Here is a 9,415-nt window from a genome sequence, read left to right as displayed (position 1 = left end):
ACGTAGTGCAGAGATGGAAAGTAACAAAATACATTTACTCGCGTTACTGTAATTGAGTAGTATTTTTGTGTAGTTCTACTTTTTAAAGTAGTTTTTAAAATCTGTCATTTTACTTTTACTCAAGTATGTTTTGTTTGAAGTATTGTACGTCACTACATTTTAAATCACATTCATTACTGAGTAAAACAAAATGTAAATAAAAAATGCAAGGAAAAAATGGCACGATTTGAATGATGGGCAGGAGAACAAACTGGTGCTTAAATCACAGGAAAGATGGAGATGGACAAGTCAGACACCAGTGGTGCAGACCCAGCTGAAAGTGAAAACCTGTCGAATTCTGGTGAAGCTGAACTCGAAAGAAATGAAGTGACCCCTGGCCATTTTTAAACGACCACTTCAGCTTCAAGCACAAGAAAGGCAACAGTTTTATTATGCAGTGTAAACTGTGTTTGCCCAGAGAGACGGAACTAGCAGCTTATAAAGAACTTGACCTCAAACCTGCACAAGCACACTACTTGTACTGTTGCATTGTTAGTTAAAAAGAGGCTTTGCTTAAATTAGCCAAAAAGACATTGTTGCATGGCATGGCTAATGTTGATTGGCACTAGCAGTGTGCTGGTAACTAGTTATTAATTATGCTTACGTTAATGATGTCCCATTAAAATGACCACCTGTTTGAATGTAAATAGAAATATGACTTCATATACAGTCACACAAAATTAACAACTGTGTCAATGTTAAAGTGAAACTTCAGTTGATTTGAAGTGAGGTTGTATGAGGTACTATGCCTAGTCAGTGTATTACCTGCCATAGACAGCACTCAGCACTCTTCCTCTTTGGAGGATCAGAGAGATACAACACAGCAACAAATGCGTCTTCTTTTAGGAGGATAAAGTATGTTTTTGTTGCTGTCCCTGTGCTCAGCAGTCTGTCTTTCTCGGCTCCTCCAAACAGGCAGCACTAAAATGACACATTAACCCTCCTGTCACGATCTCGCCGGCAGATGGCGCTGTGGCGACAGCGTGCACGAGCGGCTTCAGAGCGTGCACGAGCGGCTTCAGAGCGTGCACGAGCGGCTTCAGAGCGTGCACGAGCGGCTTCAGAGCGTGCACGAGCGGCTTCAGAGCGTGCACGAGCGGCTTCAGAGCGTGCACGAGCGGCTTCAGAGCGTGCACGTGCTTGAAGTGCGCATGGTCGCTAAAACTGTGTCAAGTGTTGCCAGCTGTCCGCAATTAAGAGAATGCTGACTGGTTATTTAAACCCCTGGTGTTGCTGCGCACGGTGCGCGGCATTAAAATAAAGTAGAGAACGGAGAAGAAGATGGAATGAATAGTGGTGCCAGGTTGTGATGTTACCATGCTCTGGCTGGTTTCTTGTTCCTTAGCGTATGCCTTGTTAAGGGTGTTTATGCCTTGCCATAGTTAAGTGTTTGTCCTTGTTTAATGAGTATTCATGCCTAAGTTAAAGGAGTGTTCTTGTTCTAGTTAAATGAGGTGTTCATGTTTGAGTTAATTGAATGTCTCATGTCACGGTCTGGTTCTAAGTTTGGTGCTTCCTGCCGCATTTCTAGTTAAAGGAGAAATGTTTAAGTTAGTTAAATGTGGTCATTTCCACACCAGTTCTTAGTTTGAGTTTTAGGTTTAGGCCTTGTTTCCTGCCTCTGTGTGTGTGTTGACTTAAGTGGCAAAGACTGTACTCCTGCACTTACTTCCTGTCTTGAGTCCTGTGTTGCAACACCTCCCTAAGTGTTTTAAATGTTGTGTTGACATGTTTTATTTTGCTATTGCACTTTAATTTGTAAAGGTGTTCCTTTAATTAAAAACTTGAGATTTATATCCCTTGTCCTTTTTGCACTACACTGGGTAGAGATCCCCACCCTTCTGCTGTTAAAGTAACTTTTACCGAGTACATTTTTAAATTAGCTACTTTTTACTTGAGATTTTTAGACCTGTAATTTTACTTGTACTTAAGTAAAATTTCAAAGTAATACTTTTATCACAAACTTGGGGAATGTTTGGGAGCATTTTGATTAAAAATAACATTAAAAATGACCTAAGGGATAGAAGGCTCGAACTCAAAGAAGCCTGGAAAGTGACACTAAGTCTGGTCTTCTCTGGTTTTGACCCCTATCATATCTCAAGCTCTGTACACTTTTTTTTTTTATGTCCCTTTTCTTTCCTAGTTTCCCCTTATGGTCAATACTTCCTGTCTGTTCTTTTATTTCTGTCACTTTGTTTAAGCTTCAGTCTTTGCATGAATTCTTTAGGTTAATTCTAATTGTATATTCCTTGCCAAGTAGGAATATATAGTGGAAGTGTACAAAAAAACATATGAACAGCTGTGTTCCTGTTTCAGAGGTTGAAGAGGTTCTCAAAAGCTCAAACATCTCTCTCATGAAGACATCTAATTTGGAAAGCAAGAACAAGAAATAGTAAGGTATTTTAGTTTTAAAAAAAAGGATTCTTGTGTTAAACAGTTCTGTCATGCATGTAGCACTCCCCACATTCATCTAGTCTGTCACATCTTGCTTTTTATTTATTTTTTATTTCTACTTGGAACCTTGCCTGGTTTCTTGAATAGTTGAGCCAGATCCAGCACTGTTTTGTCCCTGCTTGTTCACTGACCTCGCATGGAAAAAGCTGGATTATGGGAAATGCTCAAGCCACACCTTTCTCCTCAGGCCTTCCCTTTTACAGTAAACTTATCATGTTTCCTGACATGCTACAGTACTGCAGTTTTTTTTTTTTTTTTTTTTTTATTCTGATTTTGCTGATATGTTGAAATCTAAAGATTTAAAAAAAAATAAATTATGGAAGTGTCCTTGCTTTGTAAAAGTCAGAGGTAAATCTGTACATTTACCAACATCTTGGAATCAGGACAGAAGTTTTACTACTTTGTGGTTTCTTGGTAACATGACACATTGTTTTTGTCTTTGAAAAAGTATGGCTTGTGATGAAACAACTGTTTACAGCTGAAGAGTTATGGGAATTTTATTTTCACAGCATTGTATGAGGAAAAGAGGAATAAGATGAACAAAACACTGTAGGACATGCTGGCATTAGGAAAAAAAACAACTTCAAGGTGATATGAGGAAGGGCACTGGATGACACAAAAATTATTTTAATTTTTGCCATGCTTCTCTAAATTTTCTCAAAATAAAAAAACATACTCCATAAGGATATTTTGTCCCCTTTTAAAATACTCATCCTAGCAGAATAATATCTTACACAAACTTTGCACAGCCTTGGTAAAGAGGACATTTTGGTGGTACACAGTGTACAGTGGCAATACCCATACTGTCAACTAATATTGTGAAAATAGGAGAGTACTGTCTGGGAACTGCAAAAAACCTAACTAAACTGAAGTGATAACTAAACTAAATGATAATGTTGATAATGAGTCTTTATTGGTCACATATACAGTAAAGCACAGTGAAATTGTTTTCTTCGAATACCCCCACCTGTCCGGAAGCTGGGGTTAGAGCACATGGTCAGCCATGATATGGCACCCCTGGAGCAGAGAGGGTTAAGGGCCTTGCTCAAGGGCCCAACAGTGGCAGCTTGGCAGTGCTGGGGCTTGAACCCTCGACCAGTAACCCAGAGCCTTAACTGCTAAGCCACCACTGTCTGGGAATATAGATTAGGGATGTAACCAAATATGAATACATTATTCAGATTTAAGCAGATAATGTGTCCTAAAGAATATGATCACAGACCTGAACAAAGGTGTACTTATTTATTTTTAATTAATTTATTTACTCTTGAGAAAACATGCAAGAAAGCTTCAGCATAGATGTGTATTGGGATCCCACAGGACGAATCAATAAAAAGTTCAATTAGCTCGTAGGGAGGGTTGCCAAGTTTTGGTAACATTTTCATTCCAACTAAACTTAAAATCTGCACAAAGACTAGAAAACTATCCCACAATGTTTGGCCATAGGGCAAAAAAACACATTTTTCTTCTTTTTCTTCTATTGTCAACATTATGAATTGTGATATATATATATAATTACACCTTTTATGAGTCATGCCCTTAAGTAGGGTGAATATTTGGGTATTGACTTAAAGCAGCACCGTGCATATCATTCAGCTAGTGGTGGGGTGGTAGAGAGAGAACATGGGACACTAAAAAACAGACTGAGCAAATGCTGTTCTGAAACAGACTTAGTATGGGCTTAGCCCATTTGGGATACAGTTTGGGAGACCTCCACACCCAGGAATTGGACCTGTGACAGCTCCTCTTCCCGATGCTGCAGCATGTGATGATGCAATGTTAAATTACTGTGCAATCCTGTCCTCTGCTCTGCACTCTATCCACAAGCATGTAAAGGCAGCGCTTCAAGCTCCAGCCATGGGTCCGCTGCATGATCTGAAGCCCAGAGAGTGGATCGTGATCAAGGACTTCCGCAGAACCAGGTGGAACAAGCCACGGTGGTCGGGCCATTCTAGATCCTTTCCGTCACTCCTTCCATGGTAAAGGTCAGCCAGAGAGCAACGTGGATGCATGCCAGCCACTGCAGGAGCGTGCCAGAGCCGAGGAATGAGCTGGAGGAGACGGGACTGCAATAGGAGAACTAGACCGTAATTCTCTGTCAAGAGGCCTCTAGGAGGACCGACACTCACGACTGATGATCTGCATATACACACCCTCACACATGACACACTACACCCTGACACATCAACACACCAATCCCACGTGACTCCACGATAGACGGTCTTAAGTGGTATCTAGTAGCCTGCGAAATCACGGACATGTAGTTTTTGGAGAAAATGTTGACGACACGGACACTGTACTCTTAGGAGGACTGAACTTCATTAGTGAGTACTATATAGCCATGTGACCAGGACAGAGGTTAGACGACATGACTTTGCTACCTCACCTCTTACGCCCCAAAGTTCCCTGACCACAGAGTACTTTTGCAGAGTAGACACAAATCATTAGATGTCGACCTGCACATCCACTCATACATACAAACCTATTCCTAATCATGCACCCTTCTCCTGGTATAGGTGGTATATATATATATAGCTAAATATATACAGACTTACTAAAGCATTTTAACCATTTCTCAAGATTCATGTGCTAATGAAAACATCCTCACTGGGCATATATTGTGAACTGGAATGTGTTTACCAGCGCAAAGCTTGCTGCATTTCTCTACTGGTTATCCATGAACTAATTATTTAATTCATGTAAAATATTTAGCAAAACTTGTACATTCATTGCGCATGTTATTCATCATTCCTGAATGATTTTCATTGCTATTAAAAAGAAAAATCATTCAGGCATTCACCCCATTTTGTCCCACATCAGTGCTGTAAGTGTGTCCCAGATGAATAATAGATTCTGATCACATGTTCAGCGAACTTTTCTGAACTTTCTGGACTCTAACAAAAGTAGTCAATCTTTCCAGAAAGTTCCACAGGGTGTCTGGCTCTGGAATGGAATAAAGTTACAGCTTGTTCTGCAAATTGTTGTTGTGAAATAATTTGTGAAAGAAAATGTCTTCTTCTTCCAGCAGCTCAATTTTTCAAAGTATTCTATTGTTTCTAGGGAGTACTGGTAGGGTTAATATATTTTAGCTAGTTTAAATCTAAATATGAAAACAGATCATTTCAAGGATCCAAGCACTAAACAAATACAGACAATGGTATCCTGTTATTAACCGAATTAAATGCTTTGATATGTAATGACCAAAATCCCATGATGACGCCATGAGCTCAGTGATTAGAGGAAGTAAAAACTGCAACATCGGAAAAAGATTTTTGAGAAACAGGATATTTATCAGCACTTTGTGTACTACTCTGTATAAACATATAAGCATGTAGGTTTTAAAAGTTTTTCATTTTAAACACTGTGTACTGTATATACAACATAGGGGGGTGCACAGAACAACTTAACCCGGGTCAAAATGTAACATGGACATTTTATGTTATTACACAAGGTCAATCAATGTGTACTTCTGGCCAAATTACCATATTCACTAGCAACAGTCTCCAGTCAAGTTTCTGAATGATTCACCTGTGTGCTTAAGTCAAAGAGTGTTATTAGGACATATGAGTAATTTTTTTTTCACCACAAGTGAGCTATGTGTGTAAATTACAGAATCCAACATTATATTATTTGATATGTCAGTTGGCTAGAAAATATATTTATTTTATACAACACAGAATTGTTCTGAATGAACTTTGTTGGCACTAATTTATCAGGCTTTTGAAAGAACTCCACCCATTACATATGAACGGAAGGTGCTAGAAACAAAGTTCAGTTGTCCATTTGTAGCAGAGACATATACATTCTTAGTATAAAAAACATGATTATTCTAACGTAAATATTTGTTGAATTATTTTGCGTTTGGTTGTGCCCTCCTCTCCCTTCCCATACCAAAAACAAAAAAAACAATGATAATGACAATAATAATAAGTTTTATATACATATACCAAATTTGGTAGGCATGCAGGTCTTCTTAAGACAAACAATTTTAACAATCATATCCATTAACTCTGCCAAACAGGAAGTCAGCCATTTTTGATTTTGTGCATTTTGACAGGTATCAAACATTTATAATCCTGTATAATCCTAAACATGTATAATCCTTTTAGGGAATTCATCAGATTCAAACCAAATTTGGTCAGCATGATGAGAAGAGGTCCACAATGACAACTAGACAAAAACAAAACAACAAAAAAAAAGCTTTAGCTCTGACAAATTGCTGACACAAGACTTCTTCCATAATTTTTAGATATACACATTTCCTTACAAAAAACTCTGTATCACTGTATCAATCGTTCAATCACATATTTTTAAAATACATTTATGTGGAGTGTTCACCAAACAAGTCCATGTGACTGAGTGGCTTGTACAGAAATGACAACATATTAGAATGAGTGCATTAATATAAAGCGGTGGTTTGCAGCTGCACTGATCTCAAAAATTAATAAAAAATTAATCAACACCCACTGTTCAGTTGGAACTTTCATTTTGAAACAGTCCAAAGATACAATGAGACAGTGGGGTTTAAATAGACAACCTCATCATTGTTTAACACAAAACAGTTAAAAACAGTAGCATAACAAAGCAATGACAGGATGGGAGCAGAGAGGTACTTCAAAGCTTTTATATCTAAACAAGCCAAATGAGTGCAAGCTTACTGTCATCGTTTGTAAGTCACTTTGGAAAAAAGCGTCTGTTAACTGAATAAATGTAAATGTAAATGTCAAAAACTGCCTTTGTTTAGCATTTGCCCACAGTGCAATATGGGTAACACTCATAGTTCCTCAAATAAAGCTATATATGGGTAACAAATTAGCATATAAATGAAGTTCCTGTGTAATCTTCACATCTCTCTATTTTTTAAGCAACGTTTGCAACGTTTGCCAACCAGGCAGTCAGAGGTAACGCACAGGTGAGTGAAGTGTGTACACATTCTGTGTGATAAAAAGCCAACAAGAAAACAACAAAACAAGACAAATTAAATCTTTTGTTTTTTGTTTTGGCACCCCATGAACTCCATATACGATAAAGATGCAGGTGCCTGCTTGCATCTTTATTCAGAAGAAAATCAGAAATTACTTCACAGTCCATCAGGTTGCAGAAGAAATACCAAGTTCATAAACATGATACTAGCGGAAGATGTACAGTACTGCTGCATTTTAACCCAACCTAAACACTGCCATTTGTACCATATTTCTGTACAAACAAAAGAAATATGCTTTCATAATGCTGCTGCACACAGAGCTGCATTTCTCTCCTGGTTATCCAGAAATTAATTATTTAAACCAAATCAAAACTTGTACGTTTATTGTGCATGTTTTTCATGGTTTTCAAAATGATTTTCCATTGTTATTTAAAGAAAATCATTCAGGCATTATAATGAAGTGCAGCAGGACCCATTTTGATCCACAGCAGCGCTGTAAGTGCCAGCTTTATAATAGATTCTGGTCACGTGTTCAGCGAACTTTTCTGATCTTTCTGAACAAAGTGAATCTTTCCAGAAAGTTCCACAGGGTGTCTGGCTCTGGAATGGAATAAAGTTACAGAATGTTCAGCAAATTGTTGGTGAGAAATAATTTGTGAAAGAAAATGTCTTCATCTTCCAGCAGCTCCATTTTTTAAATGTTTTCTATTGTTTCTAGGGAATAGTGGTAGGGTTAATATATTTTTAGCCAGTTTAAATCTAAATATGAAAACAGTTCATTTGATCGAAGCACTAAACAAACACAGAGAATGGTATCCTGTTATTGCTCCATTAAAGGATTTGATATGTAATGACCAAAATCCCATGATGACGCCATGAGCTCAGTGAGTTAGCGGAAGTAAAAACTGCAACATACGATAACGATTTTTGAGAAACAGGATATTTATCAACACTTTGTGTACTACTGCAATTTTCACCTCCTCTATATAAACATGTAGGTTTTAAAGGTTCTTAATTTTACACACTGTGTACTGTATATATAATATAGGATCAAGGTCAATCAATGTGTACTTCTGGCCAAATTACCACATTCACTAGCAACAGTCTCCAGTCAAGTTTGAATGATTCACCTGTGTGCTTAAGTCAGAGCGTTATCAGGGTATATGAGTAATTTTTTCACCACAAGTGAGCTGTGTGTGCAAATTACAGAATCCAACATTATATTATTTGATATGTCAGTTGGCTAGAAAATATATTTATTTTATACAACATAGAATTGTTCTGTATTAACTTTGTCGGCACTAATTTGTCATGCTTTTCAATTAACCCCACTCATAGCATATGAACGGACGGTGCTAGAAACAAAGTTCAATCGTCCATTTGTAGCAGAGACAATAGTATAAAAACATGATTATTCTAACATAAATATTTGTTGAATTATTTTGTGTTTGGTTGTTGTTCCCTTCCCATACCAAAAACAAAAAAAACAATGATAATGACAATAATAATAAGTTTTATATACATATACCAAATTTGGTAGGCATGCAGGTCTTCTTAAGACAAACAATTTTAACAATCATATCCATTAACTCTGCCAAACAGGAAGTCAGGCATTTTTGATTCTGTGCATTTTGACAGGTATCAAACATTTATAATCCTGTATAATCCTAAACATGTATAATCCTTTTAGGGAATTCATCAGATTCAAACCAAATTTGGTCAGCATGATGAGAAGAGGTCCACAATGACAACTAGACAAGTAATTTTTGATTTCATAAACGGTGTTGCCATGGCGAGGCAGTCAGTTAACGTGTTACCCACACAAACATGTAGTGCAACATAAATCTACATCATGCTGTGTTGCTCAAAGTTTACACTGATGTACAATGATGGGGCACAATCACATACGCATACACACAGTGATTCATTGTGATAGCACCCCCAACTGGCAACAGGAAGTGAGTCTTATAAACCAGTGATTTAATTCTCCTCCTAGAC

The sequence above is a fragment of the Ictalurus furcatus genome, chromosome 12 (genome assembly GCF_023375685.1).
Source record: "Ictalurus furcatus strain D&B chromosome 12, Billie_1.0, whole genome shotgun sequence".
NCBI classification, from domain to species: domain Eukaryota; kingdom Metazoa; phylum Chordata; class Actinopteri; order Siluriformes; family Ictaluridae; genus Ictalurus; species Ictalurus furcatus.
This window is presented reverse-complemented; position numbering follows the sequence as displayed.